Source organism: Pleurodeles waltl, chromosome 1_1, assembly GCF_031143425.1.
Source record: "Pleurodeles waltl isolate 20211129_DDA chromosome 1_1, aPleWal1.hap1.20221129, whole genome shotgun sequence".
Classification (NCBI taxonomy): Eukaryota; Metazoa; Chordata; class Amphibia; order Caudata; family Salamandridae; genus Pleurodeles; species Pleurodeles waltl.
Genome location: NC_090436.1, coordinates 486,853,202 through 486,880,685, shown reverse-complemented (window position 1 = coordinate 486,880,685; position 27,484 = coordinate 486,853,202).

The following is a 27,484-nucleotide window of genomic DNA, read 5'->3' as shown; positions in this document are numbered from 1 at the left end:
TTATATGGTGGGTTTCCATTCACCGCCAACGGCGGGATTCTGTTCACTGCCGACACGGCGGTCGACGGTCTTTCCCACCATGTTCATCATGACCGTCTTAGTGTTGAATTGCTCTGCCTCAAACGATGCTAGTATAGTAGCAATCATTAAGATGGTAATAGTACCTAATTTTTATGTATTTTAGCAAGGATTGAATCCCGCATGATTAGTTATTTTTTTTTTTGGAGACTTCCTTCTTTGATATCTATATTGATCTGGGCTGGCAAACAACCATAGATACAATGTGATTTTCTTATCCTCCCTTATGACAGAGAGAGTTTCTCAGCTTCTGATGTTGAGAAGTGCTAGTTTGCAGTAGAGCCTCAACATAAATTCCTATGATACTACCTTCGCCGGTTCTTACCTCATTTGATTCATCAGAGGGACCGTATTGCTTTGAGCCCACCCCACTCCAAAAAGGCATTTGCAAAGAGCACACCCTGTCCTTTGACCTCGTTGCGGACCATCCACTGCATGGATTGGACTTGCAAGATTTCCAAGATAACTGGTTTCTCAAAACTCTGCTCACTTGCCATCGCTGCACTAGATATACATATGCTGTCCTGGACATGTGAAAACGTACTCAGAGTGCCTTCACCAATAGCTTGATCTTCTATCCTACTTGGTCACCTCTGTCCTTACAGAAATGTTTTAACTCTTAAGCAAGTTAAGGTTATCTGAACTACATTCACAGCAAAGGTTGACCAAAGGGTTATTGTTCATTAATGTTCAGAAGCCATCTCCCTACAAGTAACCTACCCCCTCTGCACCCATCCTTTTGCTGAATGCAACTAAGAAAACAATAACATCCATCAAAAGTGCTTCACTTCTGGAATATCCCATTGCTTTTGCATGTTTCAAAAGGCTAGAGACAAGCTTAAAAAGATCAAATACCAATTTAGATTGTTGCATTACTCCTATAGCACACTGTCAGAATCATTGGTTGATCCCTTTGTTATCCCTTTGTTGAAATTTCTAATGTTATTCAATCACAATCAATGATGTCATCAATGGTGCAATTTAGCATGTCATGAGTAATGTAATATATGAGGTTATAAGCAGTGCATGTTGGTTGTGCAAGTTATAGCTAGTACATCAAATGGTAACTGCCATATTTCATTGCTTATTAGGGTTTTTTAATATTAGTAGGTCTCACATGTCAACACCTAACAATAACGTCACTTTAATTGTTGGGTTTTTACTTACTTTCTGGGTTTTTTATTAACATAAGATAAGGTTGTAGCACTGACCTAACTAATATTGTCACTTTCATCTTATCTTTTTTCACTGTATATATATTAGCCAGGTGTGGTCGCAACTGGGAAGTTATACTTAGAATTGTGTTTCCATAGGAAATGTTTTTTGTTTTGCTAATAATTTTGGTGATGCTTGACGAATCTCCATAACATTTTCCAAAAAAAGTCCTATTTTTTTACTGGATTCGGCATGGAAAATTTCAAGGTGATTCTTCAAGCAGGGGCCGAGAAAAAGGGAGGTCACAAAATGCATTTCCCCCATTCATTTTTAGCCACAGCTACAGCCATAAACCACTGATTTACACCTAATGTGGCAGAAAGCTAGATCGTGGTCCAGAAAGAGTGCTTTTTTGGGATTTGGTATAAATCCATTCAGTAATTTTTGATAAATGATTGAAATAATGATCAAAGTCCTGAGTCCTAAGAAAAAAAGGTAAAATAAACATAAAGGGGCAGGGTAGAGATACCCTGACCCACTGGGCCTGCTGTTAGAGTCAAAATGTTGTTTTTAAATGTTGCTGTAAATTCACAGAGGATCCGCAAATCGGTAGCAAAATAAAAAAACAACAGCGTGGGTTCTCATGCTTCTTTTTTTTAAACAAAAAAACCTGGGTGGGTCAGGGCCGGGGGAGCAATGGTAGCTTCATATTATGGGGAGGATGTGCATGACTTCCCCTTCCTGAGCCTCTGGGACGCCCTGTGAACCCCATCCTTTGGGGTTCCAGTAAAAAAAAAGAAGGGAGGGGGCACGCAGTCTCCCTCCTGGAGCCTAATTAGGATCCAGGGACACCAGCCCCTTGGCTGATGTTGCAGTTGATCACTTTGGAGTTACCTGGCAGACAGATACTGGTGTGGGAAGTACATTTTTCACTCTGCATGTCAGATTGTTTTATTGACATGGATGGGAGGATATTTTGAAACTCACAGAAAATGTATCATCATTTTAGCTTTCTAGAGCACTAATCATAATTTCTATGATAAAAATAAACACCTCATTTCACTTTTACAACTTTGATTCCATGCAACACATTTTTCCTAAATACAGAAGGTTAACACTCTAGGTGCTCATTAGAACTCTGTGGTGAAGTTGCAGTAGAACACTGAGGAATCAACCAACAGTCTACTGCTTGTGTTGGGCGCACGTTTCACCCAGCATGCCAGGCTTCTTTTTCTGACACTGATAAGAAAAATATTTGAAAATTTATAGAAAACATGTCCTCATTTTAGCTTTCTGTATTATTAACTATATATTTACATATATATATATATATCCTAATGAACTAGCACGAACACAGACAGCTCCAGTCTTCACATTATTATCAAGTCATGACAGCTAGATGAAAACGGGATCTTTAGCTCATGCGTTTTGGCAAGATGTCTTCAACTAGGCCTGACTCGCTTCCATTAGTCAAGTTAAATAAACAGTGGTCCTTCTCCCATATCCATTGTTTCACAACCCTAGATCGCTTATCATAGATTTGGTGGAGCCAAAATCACCAACATTTTCCGTACACATTGCAATTTATTGGTAAACTCTTGTTAAGTCAACACTAGTCCTTCCACCATTCCATTGTTTTACAACACTAAACCGTTTGTCACAGATTTTGTAGGGCTGAAATCAACAGTATAAAATATCATCAATATATCAGCGATTGTAAGTTGTGGATAACTATTATGCAGTGATTCACAATGTAACAGTTCCATGCTCAATATCAGACAAGTTACAACCAAGTATGTAATCACTACCTGTGCAGCGCCAACGTGGTATTCATAAACTATCAAGCAGGATATTATGTCATGCATTAGAGCAATCCCAATTATAGATTTCCTTCCAGCCAGTATTTTATATGTTTTAGCAACCCTCCATTGTAGTATATGTTTCTGATTCAACGTAATTTCTCCTACATGGAGCAGACCACAGTTAGGAAGAGGAACATAACTCAAGGGTGTTTGTTGGGGGGACTTATTCCCCCCCTTGACTAACATTGAAATGGAGGCAATTTTAAATGGGAGACAGCTATAATAAAGTCAGTTTTGGCTTTAAAAATTGGGAGTCGCCTGCCTGAATCGGGCCTGCTTTCCTAAAGTTGCCCTGAGCAGAGATGTGCCCTTAGGAGCAATAAGATCTTTCATCTCGGTAAATGCATTACCTTATTCTTTTGTGGTACAGAAGATACCTTAAGTATGAGTCACCCAAATTATCATAAGGATTATATATTGATAACGGAATCATCCTGCTATCAAAATATTGTCGATTATGTGGGGTCAAGAATAGTAAATCTATGCTTTTTTTTCTCGAAATTTCTTTATTGTTTTTTTGTTTTCACAGTAATGATATAGCAGTGATCATATAATGCTACAATTATCTCTACCATGTCACAGTACATATAGTTAACCGATCGCATCCCTCTTACGATGCATAGCATTCCTCCATGGAGATATGTGCCACATACCCCCTCCCTTTGCGTTTGCCTGAGATGTACATAGTAAATCTATACTTGCCTACATAAATTTATCTTCACAATATTTTGGTCCTCAGCATTTTGGCCATGATATCGTAGTAGCGCAATATTCTGGAGTCAATATAAGGATGAAATAGCGACCAGAAGCATGGTCTGATCAAACCCCTCCATTGTGTCTATGTGATAGCAGTGCAGTGACGGAGCGATCGAAGTGCATCAGCACTAATTACCACCTCTGGTCCCCCAGCAGATGCCCATAGACTCCCAATCTTACACTGACTTTGGAGACCTAGCATTAGGGTAGGCTCCATTTTGGGTGGGAAGCACTATTGGGCCTGAACGAACACTTTGAAGGCCAAACACAGTGCTAGGCCTGTGCTTGTCTTCTGTTAGTGGTTAGTGACTACACACATTCCCCAAGTGGCCTGCGCACATGTGTTCGTGAGTGACAGTCATCTGAATGTTTACGGTTAACGAAGTGTGAAGCCCACCAAGGAAGAATGAGAACTTAAACTGCATGTGTTAAAATAGACTAAAAGGAATATTTATTAATATTTTGTGCCAACATTGTGTCACAAAAATGACACAAATTGGCACAAAATATTTATTTGAAATTAACATTCCAGTGTAAAAAAATGTATGCACTGGAAGCTTGCCTGAAAGTAATGCAAAGTAGCACGTAGCATCAAAGGGGTGATCTTTGAGTGGTACATGAGCATTCCCATGAAACCACCCATGGTATGCGATACGAAACCCTCTCTACTTTCTTTGCTTCAAAAAATTATGCCTTTTAACATTGGCGTTATCGAGGAGAAATGCTTTTATTTCTGCAATGATTTCCGACTTTGCATGTATGCTGCACTGTATGTCACACATGCAAAGTAGAAAAAGTTTAAAATTTGGTTTAAGCATTGTATATTGTACTGGAAGGGTATATGTCCAGTACAAAATCTGTGCTAGACATTACACAGACACCTTTGCACTATGGTGCAAAAGTGTATGTGTGTTTCTGGCACCTAATATTGCACCAGCAATGGAGAAAGAGCAGGATAGTGCAGTCTATGTAGATAGGATGCTTTCTTGCTCTCTCATTCTCACACAACACAGCAAAGGAACTTTGGTTGCTGCATTGAAAGCCATTTTAGTAAATATACCTCCTGAGAATTCCTAAGTGGTAAGTTAGTTACCCTGTCTAGGCACTAGGCAGTGTATTAGACAGGGTAACTAACGTTGGGTTTGCGCAGGTTGCGGGTGGGAGTAATGATATTTGACTATCAGTCTTAGTGAATACCAGGACAGCTTAACCTTAATCAGGAAGCGATTGTGGGAGTGGGGTCTGCATACACAGAGGAGGGAATGCCTCATATATTTAGGAATACTTCATTATGTTTAGCTACTGGCTTCTGTCTGGCCATTGAACTGTGAAGCTACCTCAATCTGTATGAATAAATGTGTTGCATTTCGTTGTGAAGAAATAAAAAAGTACTGGTTGGATATAAGTTAATGATGTCCAACGAGTTCTAAGTCTCTGACCCATCTCTACATTCGTGAGTAATCTTGGACTGATAAACGGTTTTACTTGGTAATCATTTATCAGTCCAGAAATACCTTAGTCCCAGGACGGACGACACAAATGACTACAATTGACATAATTGGAGCCCTGAAGCCACTGCCTGCTCAGTGAGATCTGTTTAGGTACCGTAATACTAAAAACACCAGTGCAATAACTTCAGAGAAACAAATGATGAAATTAAAAGCTATTACAATTTTAAGAGTGAATCAATCCATCATGACATTTGTATTAGTACTTAATATGGAAACTTATATTTTAACCTTCGTAACTTTTACACATGGAAGAAACACTTTTTAAAATTCATTTCCCAGAATCCAGTGTTACTAAGTAACCCATGAGTATCAGACAGAATGTCTACAAAGACAATAGAGAAAATACTGTTGAACTACATGTTGCACTAGTACTTTAACCAACAGACTCTCCATCTACCAGAAAGTTATCTCCCAGGAATATAAGTAATGCAGAAAAGATGGGAAAAATCTTGCCCATGAAAAAGCCTTTGGTTGAAATGTGTTGTGTTTTTTTTATAACCTAATTTTTATTTTTAGTCTCATTTATGACACAACAAGGATGATACGCCTGTATGTATATCTGTGTTTCCAGCATGTCCAGTCACCCCAAACAGTCCCTACAAGCGAGGCTCATTTGTAGTGCATTAGTACACATTTAACAGATCTACAGGTTGTCTACCACATCTGTTCCTTGGTTGCCATTCCATTTAGGCCAGATTCTACTGTGTTTCCGTGGGCACCAGCGCGCCTCATAAACAGGTTTCTCCATTTGGGCACACCAGTCTAGTCCCCTCCTCGTAGGGGGACCGGTCATCGGCCAATGTCTTGCAATGTCTCTCTTTGCTACCAGAAGGGCTCACCCGTTGTCTATCCGCTCAGGGACCTCCCATCCCTTCCATCACTCACAACAGGCCTATCACCGGAGACAGCTCTAGAGTTTGTCCCACCACCGTAGCGAGTTCTGACAACACCTGTTCCCAATAGTGTACGATAATGGGACAGGACAACGCTGTGTGAAAGAAGCCTGCTGGGGATCCACCACAACGTCCACACTGGGGTGTGGCCCTGAGCCCTACATGGTACAATCAAATTGGTGTTAGGTATGTACAGTGTAGGTAGTATAATTGCACCAGTCTCAATTTAGCTGATATTGCAATCACATGCGGTGCCATTAAGGCATCCTGCCAGTCCTCCTCATCCTTTGGTCCCACCCAGGCTTACCACCTAGGTCTCAGGGCATGAAGTAACTCAGAGTCATTTAACACAATCGAACAGTAGATTTGGGAGATTCCCCCCTTGCCCAACGCTCCCATCATGACCTTCACTTCCACAGGACTGAATTCAGCAATTTAGATGGCCTCAGGTATGTGGGATCTTAGGGCATGCTGCAATTGCAAATATTTATGGAACTGTATGGGTGACAATCTGTACCCTTGTTGAAGTTCCTGGAAGGACTGAATGTGATTCCCAGTCCACACGTCCCCAAGCACAGTTACGCCCGCCACAACGGAGTTTGGTATGTTACTTTCTTCCACCACTCAATCCGACGCTGTGCCTCCCTTCATTCCAGAAACACCATCCCAGTCCCAGTCATCTCCAGGATGTTCTGTGATACTGATCCACCATATAGAAGATCCATGATGCGTGTTAGCCCCAGGGTCTCTATCTCCAGCTGTTAATCCGGGTCGGCCCATTCTCCTGTGACCAAATCATGGAGCAGAAGTGCCTGAGCTGCCAGGTAGTAATAAAATATATTTTATCCCCACCGAAACCAGAAGGACGGTCACCCAGGTTAATCTCCAAAAAAGACTGCAACGCATACAGAACGTCTCTTCACGCCTAATCCTCGACATCCCCGCCGCAGCCACATCATAGCCCACCTGAAAGACCTGCACTGGCTCACCGTCAACAAAAGGATCATCTTCAAGCTCCTCACCCACGCTCACAAAGCACTCCACAACACCGGACCAGCATACCTCAATGAACGACTCACCTTCCACACCCGAACCGACAGCTCCGCTCCGCCAACCTCGCCCTCGCCACCATTCCACGCATCCACAGGACAACAGCCGGTGGCAGATCAATCTCCCCCTCGCCGTCAAGACCCGGAACACCCTCCCCATCCACCTTCAACAGACCCAGGACCTGCTGGCCTTCAGCAGACACCTCAAAACCTGGCTGTTCGAGCAGTAGCAGCTCCCCTACCCGCCCCCCCTCAGCGCCTTCAGACCCTCACGGGTGAGTAGTGCTCTTTACAAATGATTGATTGATTGATTGATTGAAATACCCATCCCTCCCTCATACCTGCTTCAATGGCAGATCTCTCTATTGAGGCACCTTCTCTTATTCTGCCAGAGGAAGGAGTTGGCCAATGTGTCCATCTCTCTGAACCACTTGGCCGGTAACTGTATGGAGAGATTTTGAAGAATATAAAGGAAACGTGGCAACACCAGCATTTTAAATAGAGCAATACGTCCTAGAATATCTAGAGATAGCACTTGCCACCTCTTCAAGTCCCCTTTGACTCTATGAACAAGCGGCGTGATGTTGAGCGCCCATATAAGGGGTGGTTCCAATGCTATTTTAATTTCCAAGTAGGTGAAGCTAAGGTGCCTTTTAGGTAATTCAGACTGCCACTCAAATGCCTTTCAAGACCCAGCCAGTGGAAGCAGAAGTGATTTCCTTAGAATAAGAACCAACCCGGACGCTTCTGCAAACAGGCGCAGGAGATAGAGACATCTGGGCACACTCTCCATCGGATTGGACAGAGAAGTGGGGACTATGGGCATCCCTGACGCATTCCCCTGCAGATAGGAAACACCTCCGACACTGTCCCATTGACCAGTACCCTGGCCATCAGGTTACAATGTAGTAGTTCCAACATGCTCCTAACCTTCCACCCAAGCCCGCCTTAATGAGCACCTCTTGTAAATAACTCCAGTGAACTGTGTCAAACGCTTTCTCAAAGCCTATTAACATCAGCACTAGCGGGCCTGGATGGATATGTCTATGCACCAGTGCTACGTTCAACCTCCTTCTACAGTGCCTAGTACTCCGGTTGTGCATAAATCCACACTTGTCCGGGTGAACTAAACCTCACAGAACCTTTTGCAGAAGATTCGCCAACACTGTTGCAAATATCTTCAGCTCCCCATTGATCAGCAATATCGGTCTGTAATCGGCACATGACAAGGAAGGTGTCTTTGCCTTTGGTAGGACCACTATGGAGTCTTGGTCTAAATTATCTGGGTAGGCTTGCACTTCCAGGTCTTCCTCGTACAGATCAAGCAGGTGAGGCACCAAGAGGTCTTTAAACCTAGAATAAAACTCCTGGGGTATCCATCTGGACCCAGAGCCTTCCCAGTCTGAAAGGATGAGATGGCATTGCCTATCTCCTCCAGGTATGTAGGTTTATGTTGCGCTTTTCGCTCCTGCTCTGGAATTCTCGGAAGGGTCAGCTTGTTTAACAGTGGCTCCTCTAGTTCCACCTGGGGCTTAGGGGATGCAGCATATAGCGTTTCATAATGTTGTGCTAACGTGGCTGCTATCTCAGCCGGAGATGAGTGGACGACCCCCCCCCCCCCCTTTATCAGCCACCTCTGGTATCACCCGTCCCTCCATAGGTTTTGTGGCCAGCCAGTATAGCAGTTTACTACTCTTGTCTCCCAATCCATATATCCTCACTTGTGATGCATGCCATAACTGTTTCATTGTCTCCAACGACTGTGCCCTGATTTCCTCCCTCACCAGGCTCAACGTGTTCTCATTTGCTGTCTGTCCGTTCTGCTCCGTGCCCTTTTCCAGTTGGAGCGCCTGGGCCTCCAGCCAGGCAATATGGGCTTGCCCGGCTCTCTCCTTTACTCGGAGAAGGGCCCTAGCTCGGCCTCTTATTGTGGTCTTTCCAGCCTTCCCAGCATTGCTTTCATATGTATTGTCCCTTCATTAAGCTCAAAATATTGGGCAATCTCCTCCCTCAAGTTCACTGCAATAGCCAGGCTTTAAGGAGCCACATGGGGTGCTGCGTCTGAACAGCTGAACCAATGACCAGGAGGACCGGGGCATGGTCCGATATACCCGGAGCAAGGATCTGGACCTGCTGAATCCTGGGGAGCTCGGCCGCCGGCATCAAGACCATGTCAAATACTTCCTGTGTATGGTGTGCTGTAGAAGTATGCGTGTACTGCTTGGAACAAGGGTTCCAGGTCCTCCAGATCTTGCACAACTCCAGATTTGACACACATTGACCCAGGAGTACTGAGTACCTGTATCTCTCCCCTGAAGCTACTCCTGTAGTGTCTACCGCTGGATCTAGTACTTGTAGGAAAGTACCATCTTGCCTGGCATGTTACCCCCATTTTTTACTTAAATGTATGTTTGTTTTTGCCTGTGCTACTGGGATCCTGCTAGCCAGGACCCCAGTGCTCATAAGTTGTGCCCTGTATGTGTTCCCTGTGTGGTGCCTAACTGTATCACTGAGGTTCTGCTAACCAGAACCTCAGTGTTTATGCTCTCTCTGCTTTTAAAATTGTCACTGCAGGCTAGCGATTAATTTTATCCATTCTGATTGGCACACTGGAACACCCTTTTAATTCCATAGCATATGGTACCTAGGTGCCCAGGGTATTGGGGTTCCAGGAGATCCCTATGGGCTGCAGCATTTCTTTTGCCACCCATAGGGATCTCAGACAATTCTTACACAGGACTGCCACTGCAGCTTGAGTGAAATAACTTCCACGTTATCTCACAGCCATTTTACACTGCACTTAAGTAACTTATAAGTCACCTATATGTCTAACCCTCACTTAGTGAAGATTAGGTGCAAAGTTACTAAGTGTGAGGGCACCCTGGCACTAGCCAAGGTGCCCCCACATTGCTCAGGGCAATTTCCCCAGACTTTGTGAGTGCGGGGACACCATTACACGCGTGAACTAACTATGTGTAGCTTCACAATGGTAACTCCGAACATGGCCATGTAACATGTCTAAGATCATGGATTTGTCTCCCCAATACCAATCTGGTATTGGGGTGACAATCCCATGCATCACCGGGGTTCCAGCATGGACCCCGGGTACTGCCAAACTATCTCTCTGGGGTTTTCTCTGCTGCTACTGCTGCTGCCAACCCTCAGACAGGTTTCTGGCCCCCTGGGGCCTGGACAGCCCATTGCCAGGAAGGCAGTGTAGGAAAGTACCATCTTGCCTGGCATGTTACCCCCATTTGTCACTGTATATATGTTGTTTTAGTTGTATGTGTCACTGGGACCCTGGTAACCCAGGGCCGCAGTGCTCATAAGTGTGCCTGATTGTGTTACCTGTGTAGTGACTAACTGTCTCACTGAGGCTCTGCTAATCAGAACCTCAGTGGTTATGCTCTCTCATTTCTTTCCAAATTGTCACTAACAGGCTAGTGACCATTTTTACCAATTTACATTGGCTTACTGGAACACCCTTATAATTCCCTAGTATATGGTACTGAGGTACCCAGGGTATTGGGGTTCCAGGAGATCCCTATGGGCTGCAGCATTTCTTTTGCCACCCATAGGGAGCTCTGACAATTCTTACACAGGCCTGCCACTGCAGCCTGAGTGAAATAACGTCCACGTTATTTCACAGCCATTTTACACTGCACTTAAGTAACTTATAAGTCACCTATATGTCTAACCTTTACCTGGTAAAGGTTAGGTGCAAAGTTACTTAGTGTGAGGGCACCCTGGCACTAGCCAAGGTGCCCCCACATTGTACAGAGCAAATTCCCTGAACTTTGTGAGTGCGGGGACACCATTACACGCGTGCACTACATATAGGTCACTACCTATATGTAGCTTCACAATGGTAACTCCGAATATGGCCATGTAACATGTCTATGATCATGGAATTGCCCCCTCTATGCCATCCTGGCATAGTTGGCACAATCCCATGATCCCAGTGGTCTGTAGCACAGACCCTGGTACTGCCAAACTGCCCTTCCTGGGGTTTCACTGCAGCTGCTGCTGCTGCCAACCCCTCAGACAGGCATCTGCCCTCCTGGGGTCCAGCCAGGCCTGGCCCAGGATGGCAGAACAAAGAACTTCCTCTGAGAGAGGGTGTTACACCCTCTCCCTTTGGAAAATGGTGTGAAGGCAGGGGAGGAGTAGCCTCCCCCATCCTCTGGAAATGCTTTCTTGGGCACAGATGTGCCCAATTCTGCATAAGCCAGTCTACACCGGTTCAGGGGACCCCTTAGCCCTGCTCTGGCGCGAAACTGGACAAAGGAAAGGGGAGTGACCACTCCCCTGACTTGCACCTCCCCTGGGAGGTGTCCAGAGCTCCTCCAGTGTGCTCCAGACCTCTGCCATCTTGGAAACAGAGGTGCTGCTGGCACACTGGACTGCTCTGAGTGGCCAGTGCCACCAGGTGACGTCAGAGACTCCTTGTGATAGGCTCCTTCAGGTGTTGCTAGCCTATCCTCTCTCCTAAGTAGCCAAACCCTCTTTTCTGGCTATTTAGGGTCTCTGTCTCTGGGGAAACTTTAGATAACGAATGCAAGAGCTCATCCGAGTTCCTCTGCATCTCTCTCTTCACCTTCTGATAAGGAATCGACTGCTGACCGCGCTGGAAGCCTGCAAACCTGCAACATAGTAGCAAAGACGACTACTGCAACTCTGTAACGCTGATCCTGCCGCCTTCTCGACTGTTTTCCTGCTTGTGCATGCTGTGGGGATAGTCTGCCTCCTCTCTGCACCAGAAGCTCCGAAGAAATCTCCCGTGGGTCGATGGAATCTTCCCCCTGCAACCGCAGGCACCAAAAAGCTGCATTACCGGTCCCTTGGGTCTCCTCTCAGCAGGACTCTGTCCAAGTGACCCCCACAGTCCAGTGACTCTTCAGTCCAAGTTTGGTGGAGGTAAGTCCTTGCCTCACCTCGCTGGGCTGCATTGCAGGGAACCGCGACTTTTGCAGCTACTCCGGCCCCTGTGCACTTCCGGCGGAAATCCTTTGTGCACAGCCAAGCCTGGGTCCACGGCACTCTAACCTGCATTGCACAACTTTCTAAGTTGGTCTCCGGCGACGTGGGACTCCTTTGTGCGACTTCGGGTGAGCACCGTTTCACGCATCCTCGTAGTGCCTGTTTCTGGCACTTCTCCGGGTGCTACCTGCTGCTGAGAGGGCTCCTTGTCTTGCTTGATGTCCCCTCTCTCTCCTGGTCCAATTTGCGACCTCCTGGTCCCTCCTGGGTTGCAGCAGCGTCCAAAAACGCTAACCACACGATTTGCAGCTAGCAAGGCTTGTTGGCGTTCTTTTGGCGGAAAAACACTTCTGCACGACTCTACAGGGCGAGAGGGATCCGTCCTCCAAAGGGGAAGTCTCTAGCCCTTTGCGTTCCTGCAGAAACTGCAGCTTCTTCTGTCCAGTGGAAGCTTCTTTGCACCCGCAGCTGGCATTTCCTGGGCCCATCTCCGACTTGCTTGTGACTTTTGGACTTGGTCCCCTTGTTCCACAGGTACCCCAGATTGGAAATCCAGCGTTGTTGCATTGTTGGTTGGTGTCTTTCCTGCATTATTCCTCTAACACGACTTCTTTGTCCTTAGGGGAACTTTGGTGCACTTTGCACTCACTTTTCAGGGTCTTGGGGAGGGTTATTTTTCTAACTCTCACTATTTTCTGATAGTCCCAGCGACCCTCTACAAGGTCACATAGGTTTGGGGTCCATTCGTGGTTCGCATTCCACTTTTTGAGTATATGGTTTGTGTTGCCCCTATCCCTATGTTTCCTCATTGCACCCTATTGTAACTATACATTGTTTGCACTGTTTTCTAAGACTATACTGCATATTTTTGCTATTGTGTATATATATCTTGTGTATATTTCCTATCCTCTCACTGAGGGTACACTCTAAGATACTTTGGCATATTGTCATAAAAATAAAGTACCTTTATTTTTAGTATAACTGTGTATTGTGTTTTCTTATGATATTGTGCATATGACACTAAGTGGTACTGTAGTAGCTTCACCCGTCTCCTAGTTCAGCCTAAGCTGCTCTGCTAAGCTACCATTATCTATCAGCCTAAGCTGCTAGACACCCTATACACTAACAAGGGATAACTGGGCCTGGTGCAAGGTGCAAGTACCCCTTGGTACTCACTACAAGCCAGTCCAGCCTCCTACATTGGTTGTGCAGTGGTGGGATAAGTGCTTTGAGACTACTTACCACTCTTGTCATTGTACCTTTCATAAGAGAAAAATATACAAAACAAGGTCAGTGTATATACACATAGCCAAAAAGTTTTGCATTTCCTCTTTTCACTCTTTTCTAAGTGCTGAAAAGTACTTCTAAACTTTCAAAAAGTTCTTAAAAGTTTAAAAAGTTTTTTTCTGTCTTTCTAAAAAGTTCTGAAAACTTTTTTCTCTTTTTCTATCACTTTAACTCTCTCTAAAAAATGTCTGGCACAAGCCAAAATGTTGATCTGTCCAAACTTGCATATGATCACCTTAGCTGGAAAGGAGCAAGGAGTCTCTGCATAGAGAGAGGTTTGAGTGTAGGGAAGAATCCTTCCTTGGAACTGTTAATTAATATGCTTAGAGAACAAGATAAGGCTAAAAGTGCCCCATCTGTTGAAAAAGTAGCTAATGGTTCTCAATCTGATCCAGGGACTCCCCCAGGAAAACGTTCAGGAAAGAAACCTCTTAGCCTGCCCATTACTAGACAGTCTAGCATAGTTGGTAATGATGATGAGCCATACCATACAAATAGTGTTGTCTCACATCATAGCAAAAGCATTTATTCTCACCATACTGGTAGTGATGTTTCTGTTAGCCAAGCTGTTAGGGTGGCTTCTGTAAGGGACAGGTCTCCTTCTGTTCATTCCCATCATACCTCTGTATCTAGGAATGTCCCTCCCACCAACCCTGATGACAGAATGTTAGAGAGGGAACTCAATAAGTTGAGGGTGGAACAAACCAGACTGAAGCTTAAAAAGCAACAGCTGGATTTGGATAGACAGTCTTTTGAACTAGAGAAGGAAAGACAGAAGTTGGGTTTAGATACCCATGGTGGCAGCAGCAGTATTCCCCATAGTCATCCTGCAAAAGAGCATGATTCCAGGAATCTGCACAAGATAGTTCCCCCTTATAAGGAGGGGGATGACATTAACAAGTGGTTTGCTGCACTTGAGAGGGCCTGTGTTGTACAGGATGTCCCTCAAAGGCAGTGGGCTGCTATCCTATGGCTATCATTTAGTGGAAAAGGTAGGGATAGGCTCCTTACTGTGAAAGAAAATGATGCTAATAATTTCCAAGTTCTTAGGAATGCACTCCTGGATGGTTATGGCTTAACCACTGAACAATACAGGATAAAGTTCAGAGAGACCAAAAAGGAGTCTTCACAAGACTGGGTTGATTTCATTGACCATTCAGTGAAGGCCTTGGAGGGGTGGTTACATGGCAGTAAAGTTACTGATTATGACAGCCTGTATAACTTGATCCTGAGAGAGCATATTCTTAATAATTGTGTGTCTGATTTGTTGCACCAGTACTTGGTGGACTCTGATCTGACCTCTCCCCAAGAATTGGGAAAGAAGGCAGACAAATGGGTCAGAACAAGGGTGAACAGAAAAGTTCATACAGGGGGTGACAAAGATGGCAACAAAAAGAAGGATGGTAAGTCTTCTGACAAGGGTGGGGACAAATCTAAAAATGAGTCTTCATCAGGCCCACAAAAACACTCTGGTGGGGGTGGTGGGCCCAAATCCTCTTTTAATCAGAACAAGGAAAAGAAACCATGGTGCTATTTATGTAAAATAAAAGGCCATTGGACAACAGATCCCAGTTGTCCAAAGAAAAGCACCAATGCTCCTACCACTACAACCCCTACTGCTACCCCTAGTGTCCCTACTAATAGCAGTGGTGGTGGGAGCAAACCTACTAATAGCCAATCCAAGGGAGTAGCTGGGCTCACTATTGGTAACTTAGTTGGGGTTGGCCTTGTTAGGGAGGCCACAGAGGCTGTGTTAGTCTCTGAGGGGGCTATTGATTTAGCCACCTTAGTTGCTTGTCCCCTTAATATGGATAAGTACAAGCAGATACCCCTAATAAATGGTGTTAAGGTTCAGGCCTACAGGGACACTGGAGCCAGTGTGACTATGGTCATAGAGAAACTGGTCCACCCTGAACAACACCTACTTGGTCACCAGTACCAAGTTACCGATGCTCACAACAACACACTTAGCCACCCCATGGCTGTTGTTAATCTCAAAACTGGGGGGGGGGGTTACTGGTCCAAAGAAAGTTGTGGTAGCCACAGATTTACCTGTAGACTGTCTACTAGGAAATGATTTGGAGACATCAGCTTGGTCAGATGTGGAGTTGGAGGCCCATGCAGCAATGCTGGGCATCCCAGGGCATATTTTTGCTTTGACAAGGGCTCAGGCCAAAAAGCAAAAAGGACAGGGAAGCTTGGATCCTGGAACAATGGACCAAGTGCTCCCTAAAGCTAGGGCTAGTAGAAGCAAACCACTTCCTACTATCCCTCCCTCTACAGTGGATTCAACTTCTGAGGAAGAAGAATTCCCTCCCTGTGCAGAACCTACACCAGAGGAGCTGGAAGCAGACACTGCTGAGCTTTTGGGTGAAGGGGGGCCTGCCAGAGAGGAGCTGAGTGTGGCACAGCAAACCTGTCCCACATTAGAGGGTCTCAGACAGCAAGCTGTCAAACAGGCTAATGGGGATGTCAGTGACTCTCACAGAGTTTACTGGGAGGACAACCTCTTGTACACTGAGCATAGGGATCCGAAACCTGGAGCTGCCAGGAGATTAGTGATTCCTCAGGAGTACAGAAAGTTCCTCCTAACCCTGGCACATGACATTCCCCTAGCTGGGCATCTAGGACAAATGAAAACTTGGGACAGGCTTGTTCCCCTGTTTCATTGGCCTAGAATGCCTGAGGACACAAAGGAATTTTGTAAGTCCTGTGAAACCTGTCAAGCCAGTGGCAAGACAGGTGGCACCCCAAAGGCACCCCTTATCCCACTGCCTGTGGTTGGGGTTCCCTTTGAAAGGGTAGGGGTTGACATAGTTGGCCCCCTTGACCCTCCTACTGCTTCAGGCAATAGGTTTATCTTGGTGGTAGTGGACCATGCCACAAGATATCCTGAAGCTATTCCTTTAAGGACCACTACAGCACCTGCAGTGGCAAAGGCCCTCCTGGGAATATTTTCCAGGGTGGGCTTCCCAAAGGAAGTAGTATCAGACAGGGGAAGCAATTTCATGTCTGCATACTTAAAGGCCATGTGGAAGGAGTGTGGTGTAACATACAAGTTCACAACACCCGATCATCCACAAACAAATGGACTGGTGGAGAGATTTAATAAAACTCTCAAAGGCATGATTATGGGTCTCCCTGAAAAACTCCGCAGGAGATGGGATATCCTTCTACCATGCCTCCTTTTTGCCTACAGGGAGGTACCCCAGAAAGGAGTGGGCTTCAGCCCCTTTGAACTTCTTTTTGGACACCCTGTTAGGGGTCCACTCACACTTGTAAAGGAGGGTTGGGAACAACCTTTAAAAGCTCCTAAGCAGGATATTGTGGATTATGTACTTGGCCTCAGATCAAGGATGGCTGAGTACATGAAAAAGGCCAGTAAAAACCTTCAGGCCAGCCAAGAGCTCCAGAAGCAATGGCATGATCAGAAGGCTGTTTTGGTTCAGTACCAACCAGGGCAGAAAGTGTGGGTCTTGGAGCCTGTGGCCCCAAGAGCACTCCAAGATAAATGGAGTGGACCCCACACAATTGTTGAAAAGAAGGGAAAAGTCACCTATTTAGTTGACTTAGGCACTGCCAGGAGTCCCCTTAGGGTGCTCCATGTCAACCGCCTGAAACCCTACTATGACAGGGCTGATCTCACCCTGCTCATGGCAACAGATGAGGGACAGGAAGAAGACAGTGATCCTCTACCTGATCTCTTCTCTTCCACAGAACAAGATGCTCTGGTGGAAGGTGTAGTTTTGGCTGATTGTCTTACTGCTGAGCAGAAAGACAATTGCATAAATCTCCTAGATCAATTCTCTGAACTCTTCTCTACTGTGCCAGGTACCACTTCTTGGTGTGAGCACACTATAGATACTGGAGACAGCTTGCCTGTCAAAAGTAAGATCTATAGGCAGCCTGACCATGTCAGGGACTGCATAAAGCAAGAGGTCCAGAAAATGTTAGAACTAGGAGTGGTTGAGCACTCTGACAGTCCATGGGCTTCTCCTGTGGTACTGGTACCAAAACCCCATTCCAAAGATGGAAAGAAGGAAATGCGGTTTTGTGTAGACTATAGAGGTCTCAACTTGGTAACCAAAACTGATGCTCACCCTATACCCAGGGCAGATGAGCTCATAGATACACTGGCATCTGCCAAGTATCTAAGCACTTTTGACTTGACTGCAGGGTATTGGCAGATCAAATTGTCAGAAGATGCTAAACCTAAGACTGCATTTTCAACCATTGGAGGACATTACCAGTTTACTGTAATGCCTTTTGGTTTGAAAAATGCACCTGCCACTTTTCAGAGGTTGGTGAACACAGTCCTGCAAGGGCTGGAAGCTTTCAGTGCAGCATATTTGGACGATATAGCTGTCTTTAGCTCCAGCTGGGATGATCACCTGGTCCACCTATGGAAAGTTCTGGAGGCCCTGCAAAAGGCAGGCCTCACTATCAAGGCTTCAAAGTGCCAGATAGGGCAGGGTAAGGTGGTTTATCTGGGACACCTTGTTGGTGGGGAACAGATTGCACCACTTCAGGGGAAAATCCAAACAATTATTGATTGGGTTCCCCCTACCACTCAGACTCAGGTGAGAGCCTTCCTAGGCCTCACTGGGTATTACAGGAGGTTCATTAAGAACTATGGCTCCATTGCAGCCCCTCTTAATGACCTCACTTCCAAAAAGATGCCTAAAAAGGTATTATGGACAGCAAACTGTCAGAAAGCTTTTGAGGAGCTGAAGCAGGCCATGTGCTCTGCACCTGTCCTGAAAAGCCCTTGTTACTCTAAAAAATTCTATGTCCAAACTGATGCATCTGAATTAGGAGTAGGGGCAGTCCTATCACAACTTAATTCTGAGGGCCAGGATCAACCTGTTGCTTTTATTAGTAGGAGGTTGACCCCTAGAGAAAAGCGTTGGTCTGCCATAGAGAGGGAGGCCTTTGCTGTGGTCTGGGCTCTGAAGAAGTTGAGGCCATACCTGTTTGGCACTCACTTCATTGTTCAGACAGACCACAAACCTCTACTTTGGCTAAAACAAATGAAAGGTGAAAATCCTAAATTGTTGAGGTGGTCCATATCCCTACAGGGAATGGACTATACAGTGGAACATAGACCGGGGAGTAGCCACTCCAATGCAGATGGACTCTCCAGATATTTCCACTTAGACAATGAAGACTCATCAGGTCATGGCTAGTCTTATTGTCCTTCGTTTGGGGGGGGGGGTTGTGTAGGAAAGTACCATCTTGCCTGGCATGTTACCCCCATTTTTCACTGTATATATGTTGTTTTAGTTGTATGTGTCACTGGGACCCTGGTAACCCAGGGCCCCAGTGCTCATAAGTGTGCCTGATTGTGTTACCTGTGTAGTGACTAACTGTCTCACTGAGGCTCTGCTAATCAGAACCTCAGTGGTTATGCTCTCTCATTTCTTTCCAAATTGTCACTAACAGGCTAGTGACCATTTTTACCAATTTACATTGGCTTACTGGAACACCCTTATAATTCCCTAGTATATGGTACTGAGGTACCCAGAGTATTGGGGTTCCAGGAGATCCCTATGGGCTGCAGCATTTCTTTTGCCACCCATAGGGAGCTCTGACAATTCTTACACAGGCCTGCCACTGCAGCCTGAGTGAAATAACGTCCACGTTATTTCACAGCCATTTTACACTGCACTTAAGTAACTTATAAGTCACCTATATGTCTAACCTTTACCTGGTAAAGGTTAGGTGCAAAGTTACTTAGTGTGAGGGCACCCTGGCACTAGCCAAGGTGCCCCCACATTGTTCAGAGCAAATTCCCTGAACTTTGTGAGTGCGGGGACACCATTACACGCGTGCACTACATATAGGTCACTACCTATATGTAGCTTCACAATGGTAACTCCGAATATGGCCATGTAACATGTCTATGATCATGGAATTGCCCCCTCTATGCCATCCTGGCATAGTTGGCACAATCCCATGATCCCAGTGGTCTGTAGCACAGACCCTGGTACTGCCAAACTGCCCTTCCTGGGGTTTCACTGCAGCTGCTGCTGCTGCCAACCCCTCAGACAGGCATCTGCCCTCCTGGGGTCCAGCCAGGCCTGGCCCAGGATGGCAGAACAAAGAACTTCCTCTGAGAGAGGGTGTTACACCCTCTCCCTTTGGAAAATGGTGTGAAGGCAGGGGAGGAGTAGCCTCCCCCAGCCTCTGGAAATGCTTTCTTGGGCACAGATGTGCCCAATTCTGCATAAGCCAGTCTACACCAGTTCAGGGGACCCCTTAGCCCTGCTCTGGCGCGAAACTGGACAAAGGAAAGGGGAGTGACCACTCCCCTGACCTGCACCTCCCCTGGGAGGTGTCCAGAGCTCCTCCAGTGTGCTCCAGACCTCTGCCATCTTGGAAACAGAGGTGCTGCTGGCACACTGGACTGCTCTGAGTGGCCAGTGCCACCAGGTGACGTCAGAGACTCCTTGTGATAGGCTCCTTCAGGTGTTGCTAGCCTATCCTCTCTCCTAAGTAGCCAAACCCTCTTTTCTGGCTATTTAGGGTCTCTGTCTCTGGGGAAACATTAGATAACGAATGCAAGACCTCATCCGAGTTCCTCTGCATCTCTCTCTTCACCTTCTGATAAGGAATCGACTGCTGACCGCGCTGGAAGCCTGCAAACCTGCAACATAGTAGCAAAGACGACTACTGCAACTCTGTAACGCTGATCCTGCCGCCTTCTCGACTGTTTTCCTGCTTGTGCATGCTGTGGGGGTAGTCTGCCTCCTCTCTGCACCAGAAGCTCCGAAGAAATCTCCCGTGGGTCGACGGAATCTTCCCCCTGCAACCGCAGGCACCAAAAAGCTGCATTACCGGTCCCTTGGGTCTCCTCTCAGCACGACGAGCGAGGTCCCTCGAATCCAGCGACTCTGTCCAAGTGACCCCCACAGTCCAGTGACTCTTCAGTCCAAGTTTGGTGGAGGTAAGTCCTTGCCTCACCTCACTGGGCTGCATTGCTGGGAACCGCGACTTTTGCAGCTACTCCGAACCCTGTGCACTTCCGGCGGAAATCCTTTGTGCACAGCCAAGCCTGGGTCCACGCCACTCTAACCTGCATTGCACGACTTTCTAAGTTGGTCTCCGGCGATGTGGGACTCCTTTGTGTGACTTCGGGTGAGCACCGTTTCACGCATCCTTGTAGTGCCTGTTTCTGGCACTTCTCCGGGTGCTACCTGCTGCTGAGAAGGCTCCTTGTCTTGCTCGACGTCCCTTCTCTCTCCTGGTCCAATTTGCGACCTCCTGGTCCCTCCTGGGCCGCAGCAGCTTCCAAAAACGCTAACCACATGATTTGCAGCTAGCAAGGCTTGTTGGCGTTCTTTCGGCAGGAACTTCTGCACGACTCTACAAGGCAAGAGGGATCCGTCCTCCAAAGGGGAAGTCTCTAGCCCTTTGCGTTCCTGCAGAAACCGCAGCTTCTTCTGTCCAGTGGAAGCTTCTTTGCACCCGCAGCTGGCATTTCCTGGGCATCTGCCCATCTCCGACTTGCTTGTGACTTTTGGACTTGGTCCCCTTGTTCCACAGGTACCCCAGATTGGAAATCCAGCGTTGTTGCATTGTTGGTTGGTGTCTTTCCTGCATTATTCCTCTAACACGACTTCTTTGTCCTTAGGGGAACTTTGTGCACTTTGCACTCACTTTTCAGGGTCTTGTGGAGGGTTATTTTTCTAACTCTCACTATTTTCTGATAGTCCCAGCGACCCTCTACAAGGTCACATAGGTTTGGGGTCCATTCGTGGTTCGCATTCCACTTTTGGAGTATATGGTTTGTGTTGCCCCTATCCCTATGTTTCCCCATTGCATCCTATTGTAACTATACATTGTTTGCACTGTTTTCTAAGACTACACTGCATATTTTTGCTATTGTGTATATATATCTTGTGTATATTTCCTATCCTCTCACTGAGGGTACACTCTAAGATACTTTGGCACATTGTCATAAAAATAAAGTACCTTTATTTTTAGTATAACTGTGTATTGTGTTTTCTTATGATATTGTGCATATGACACTAAGTGGTACTGTAGTAGCTTCACCCGTCTCCTAGTTCAGCCTAAGCTGCTCTGCTAAGCTACCATTATCTATCAGCCTAAGCTGCTAGACACCCTATACACTAATAAGGGATAACTGGGCCTGGTGCAAGGTGCAAGTACCCCTTGGTACTCACTACAAGCCAGTCCAGCCACCTGCAGGCAGAACAAAGGATTTCCTCTGAGAGAGGGTGTTACACCTTCTCCCTTTGGAAATAGGTGTTCAGGGCCCGAGAGAAGTAGCCTCTCCTGGCCTCTGGAAATGCTTTGAAGGGCACAGATGGTGCCCTCCTTGCATAAACCAGTCTACATCGGTTCAGGGAGCCCCCAGCCCCTGCTCTGGCACGAAAATGGACAAAGGAAAGGGGAGTGACCACTCCCCTGTCCATCACCACCCCAGGGGTGGTGCCCAGAGCTCCTCCAGTGTGTCCCAGACCTCTGCCATCTTGAATGCATAGGTGTGAGGGCACAATGGAGACCTCTGAATGGCCAGCGTCAGCAGGTGACATCAGAGACCCCTCCTGATAGTCTCTTACCTAGTTAGGTAGCCAATCCTCCTCTGAGGGCTATTTAGGGTCTCTCCTGTGGGTTTCTCTTCAGATAAGAAATGCAAGAGCTCACCAGAGTTCCTCTGCACTTCTCTCTTTGACTTCTGCCAAGGATCGACCGCTGACTGCTGCAGGACACCTGCAAAACTGCAACAAAGTAGCAAGAAGACTACCAGCAACATTGTTGTGCCTAATCCTGCCGGCTTTCTCAACTGTTTCCTGGTGGTGCATACTCTGAGTGCTGTCTGCCTTCACCCTGCACTGGAAGCCAAGAAGAAATCTCCTGTGGGTCGACGGAATCTTCCACCTGCCAATGCAGGCACCAAACTTCTGCATCACCGGTCCTCTGGGTGCCCTCTCATTTTGACGAGCGTGGTCCCTGGGACACAGGAGCTGGATCCAAATGACCCCGACAGTCCAGTGGTCCTTCTGTCCAAATATGGTGGAGGTAAGTCCTTGCCTCCTCACGCCAGACAGTAATCCTGTGAACTGCGTGATCTGTAGCTGCTAGGGCTTTTGTGCTCTTTTGCAAGACTTCCTTTGTGCACAGCACAGCCCAGGTGCAGAATCTTCAGCTTCTTCCACCCGGAGGCAGCCCTTTTGCACCTTCATCTGGGGTTTAGGGGGCTCCTGCCCCCCCGGACACTTGCGTGACTCTTGGACTTGGTCCCACTCCTTTGCAGGTCATCAGGTCCAGGAATCCGTCTTCAGTGCTTTGCAGTTGTCTTTGCAGAATCCCTTATCTCGACTTTACTGTCTTTCTGGGATAGTAGGGTAACTTTAATCCTACTTTTCCCAGGTCTTGGGGTGGGGTATCTTGGTACTTCAGGTCCCCGACCGGCCCCAAGCATGACTGCTGGGGCTTCCCTCACCACGCTTCTATCTCCATACTCCTTTGGGAGAGACGGCACCACACATCATTCTCCCACTGACAACTCCAGCCTTCGGCCGTCCTGGACCTCCTCTATTCTTGGGAGGATGGACACCTTTCACATAGGGCCTCTGAGGGCCAAATGATCACCGCTTCTCTGGCCGCAGCCATGCTCCTCTCCTCGCTGGCTGGATCCCCCATTCAGCCCAACCAGGCCCTTGTCTCCCCATGGTCATCAGCTGGGCTCAGTCGCTTACCTCTCAGCGCCACCACATAGCTGCTTCACTGCATCTCATCTGAGTCTCCCACTGCAACCCCTGTCATGTAGCCTCTACACCAGGCTGGCCCACTTCGCACTGTGGTAGGGCGCTCCCACTGGGTTCTCCCTCGCAGCACCTCACCATCTTTGTGCTCACTCATGCGAGGCCACGCAATGCCACTCCATGCCACGTCATCCCCGCTGTACTCCTCAGGTCGCTGGCCACCCTGAATCACCTCCAAACCTCGGAAGAGCAAGCATCTCTCATTCAGGGCCTCTGGAGCGTCATAGAAATACCTCTCCTCAGGTCGTGGCCACCAAACTCTCTTTACAGGCAGCATCTCCCCTCTGGCCCAGGCAAGTTCCTGTGTCCCTGGGGCCGGCAGCAAATCTGTGCCACCTCTCTCTTTATGCTGCCTCCCGGCTATTTGCACTGCGGCACATCCGAGCCGTCCTCTGCGCCTTCCATTTTGTAGGCTGCTACACTGAAACCTCAGAAATGCCATCTCCACGGATGTCTAGGGTTCGATTCCTCCTCACCCAATTCATGTGCCACTCCAGGCACAGTGCAGCAGCTATTCAGGGGGCTGAGCAGGGCACTAGATGGTGGCGGATGATGGAGGGGTCAGGAGCACTCTTAAAGTGCGACTGCCATCTTGACACCCCAAGCCAAGCCCCGTGTTGTCTTTCCATGTGTGTAGGAATTCATTGACTCAACAAGGAGTTGTTTATAGGATAACGTACAACACGGAAGTAAGAGTGCATCCAAACCTGAAACGCTGGTATTGCATATATATTCACAAAAACAAAGGTTAGAAGCATGTCATACTCAGGTGAAAATGTCAGTTAAAAACATGACATTTTAAACAAATAAATCCACTGAAATACACCAGTTATAGTTATCTCAAGTAACTATAAGTCATCTTCTAAGGTGGCAGTAACTCCCTCTCTCGCTATGCACAGTATTATTATTAATGATGTAATTTCACATATCATTAGGGAAGTTATCAATGTAGTCACTGAACATGTCATAACTGATGTAATATGTGAGAGTTCAAACAGAGCATGGCAATTGTAAGGCGCGGAAGATATTTGAAGCTCATGGAAAATGTGTCCTTATTTTAGAAATCCACGATTTCTATGACAGAAAGAAACCCTATTTTGTTCAGTGGTGTCATCAATGATGTAATTTGAGATGTCATCAGTGATGACATCATCTTATTGCTAGAAACCCAGAGATTATGGGGGTCATTCTGACTTTGGCGGGCGGCGGACGCCGCCCGCCAATGTTACCCCGTCGAAAGACCGCGGGGGTCATTTCGACTTTCCCGCTGGGCCGGCGGGCGACCGCCAAAAGATCGCCCGCCGGCCCAGCGGGAAAGGCCCTGCAACAATGAAGCCGGCTTCGAATGGAGCCGGCGGAGTTGCAGGGGTGCGACGGGTGCAGTTGCACCCGTCGCCATTTTCACTGTCTGCAATGCAGACAGTGAAAATCCTTGTGGGGCCCTGTTAGGGGGCCCCTGCACTGCCCATGCCAGTGGCATGGGCAGTGCAGGGGCCCCCAGGGGCCCCACAACACCCATTCCCGCCATCCTGTTCCTGGCGGTAAAAACCGCCAGAAACAGGATGGCAGGAAGGGGGTCGGAATCCCCATGGTGGCTGGGAGACCGCGGCTGTAATGCCATGTGAAGCACCGCCAGCCTGTTGGCGGTGCTTCCGGCATCCTCCACCCTGGCGGTCATAGACTGCCAGGGTTGGAATGAGGGCCTATGTCTTATCAAAGCAGCGCATTGAGAGTGTCGCTTCTGTTCACACAGGTGTGGCGGCCACAATTTCTCTTTTGCAAAACTGCTTTTGGTGACCAGGTCTATACAAACAGACCAAGCAATATGTCCTTTGTTGTGACATTTGCCAACAAATAAAATGATTCGCCTTTGAATGCCTGCCACAGACATCTCTCCTAGTGTCAAGCAGACTACTATGGTGTGTGTAACTGGACCATTGCAGTCCCTTACAACCTAATGGTGCATAAAAATACATCTTAGTCGCGGTTGATTCCTGTTCTAGATTCCTCTGGGTATGGCCACAACAGTCGGCTGATGTTGGAACTGTTATTAAAGATTTGCAGGTCTTTATCAGTACATATGTGATTGCAGCATTCCATTTGGACCAGGGCCCTGCGTTTGTCCCTAGGGCATTCATGAACACCATGAGGACGATGGATGTTGAGCTCCATTACTCCTCCCCCTACCATCCTGAGGGTAATTCAGCTGTGGATAAGAGGATTTGAGACTAAAAGCAATCCTTAACAGCAAGAGTCTTAGGTTCAGGCCATAGTTGGTTTAATCACCTATATGGTGTCCAGAGAGCATTGAATAATCTGCCCAGAAGGTTATTAGGAGGTAGCACCCCTTATGAGGTGTTATTTGAGATACCCATGTATGTCCCAGATCTTGATGGTTCTGACGTGTTGGCAGCTGACACACTGTTTGACATTAATGAACCTTGGGAATAAGGGATTTGCCAACAACATCTACAGGCTGGATTCCTAAAGTTGGGAATCTGGATCGTGAAAAGATTGCTGTGAAGGAGGAGTGTGGCCCATCCTGCAGAGCACCAGTTCCAGAACTGGGAATAGACAGCACCAGAACTATCATCCCACCACCGCTGGCTGGTTCCAAAGTGAACAGATTAGTCTCCATTGACAACGTCAAATTGCACCATGTGGTGGATCCTGCACAGTAGACCACGAGGTCCCTTGGGTAGTACTCATCCCCTCTCACTGCCCAACAGGACATACATCTGCAAGCAGAAAACAACTTTTCTGCAAGCACCAATGTGTACAACAATGCTACAATTGCCTCCTTGAGCATGGGGAGGACAGAGAATGGGATTCTGCTGATTCCAATCACCACTTCACTGATGAGACGCATCCACGATGTGGAACTATACTACTCCAGTTCAACAGAGACAGATGGCATTGTCTGCTATAAACCCCCACAAGAAGTAGATTCATCCACCAGCTCTGCACTGGCTGCTGTGTTTCCACAGACTGCTTCTGGTTACTTCATCAATATTGATGATTCGTCCACAAACTCATCTGAATCAGCAAGAGAAACGGTATCAAAAATATGTAAGCTGCATATATGACTGAAAAATAACAATTTGGTTTATCCATGATATTACCTGTGGATACTGTTGACATTATTTGCCTACTTTGGATTGGTTTTGTCACTGTTTTCATTCTCTTCTTCCTGAATGCTCTGCCATTGAGCCGGTAAATGAGGTCTTAACACCTTACCTATCTTACCATAACATTTGAAGAGACGTTTCCCTTGTGAACATTTCAGCAGTTTGGATTCAAGATGGGATTGTTTGGGATAAAGTAACCTTTGAAATATATACAGTTCTACTGAGCTCATTCAAATTCCACGTGTTTAAAATCTCATTGGCTGATGTTCTTACACCTGGTGTTGTTTCCGATTACTGGGATGTTAAAACAGTTGGGCCCAGATATAAAAAGCTCTAGCACCACATTACCATAATTTTTTTTTATTCTAATGTGGTGTTAGGCTTCAAAAATCGCTACCCCAGATTTACAGTGTCACAATGCATGCATTGCGCCACTCTGTAACCCCTTGCACTACATTATTCCTGTACCAGGCAAAATGTATGTAAGGGGGGCATTCCTCTGTTAGGAGGGCCAAAAAATGGTGCAAAGAAATTTAAAAGATTTTAGATTTCTTTGCCCTATTTGTTGCTGCATTTTTAACACCTGCACAGAGCAGGCGTTAAAAGGAGGCACACCATTATTTATAATAAGCTTCAATGTGTTTTGCAGGATTAGCGTCAACATTTTTTATGCTAATCCTGCAAAGCGCCAAACCAGCGTCAAAGTTTTTGACACTAGTTCCCTAACTACCAGCATGGTGCTCCTTATCTTAAATGTGGCGCACACATGGTAGCGTTATGAGGGCGCTAAGGGGGAAGAAAAATGGTGCTGCATTGGATATAGCACCACATTTCTTAAATCGGCTCCTTGATTCTATGTTTTCTGAGCTTGAATACTGCATTGTATTAGAAGGTGAAAGTGTGTATATGAACACAGCAAAGTATGGGGAAATGTTCTATTATTACCATTGGGGACATTACTTTCTGCACTGAGCTAGTAAACCCAGATCAGTTT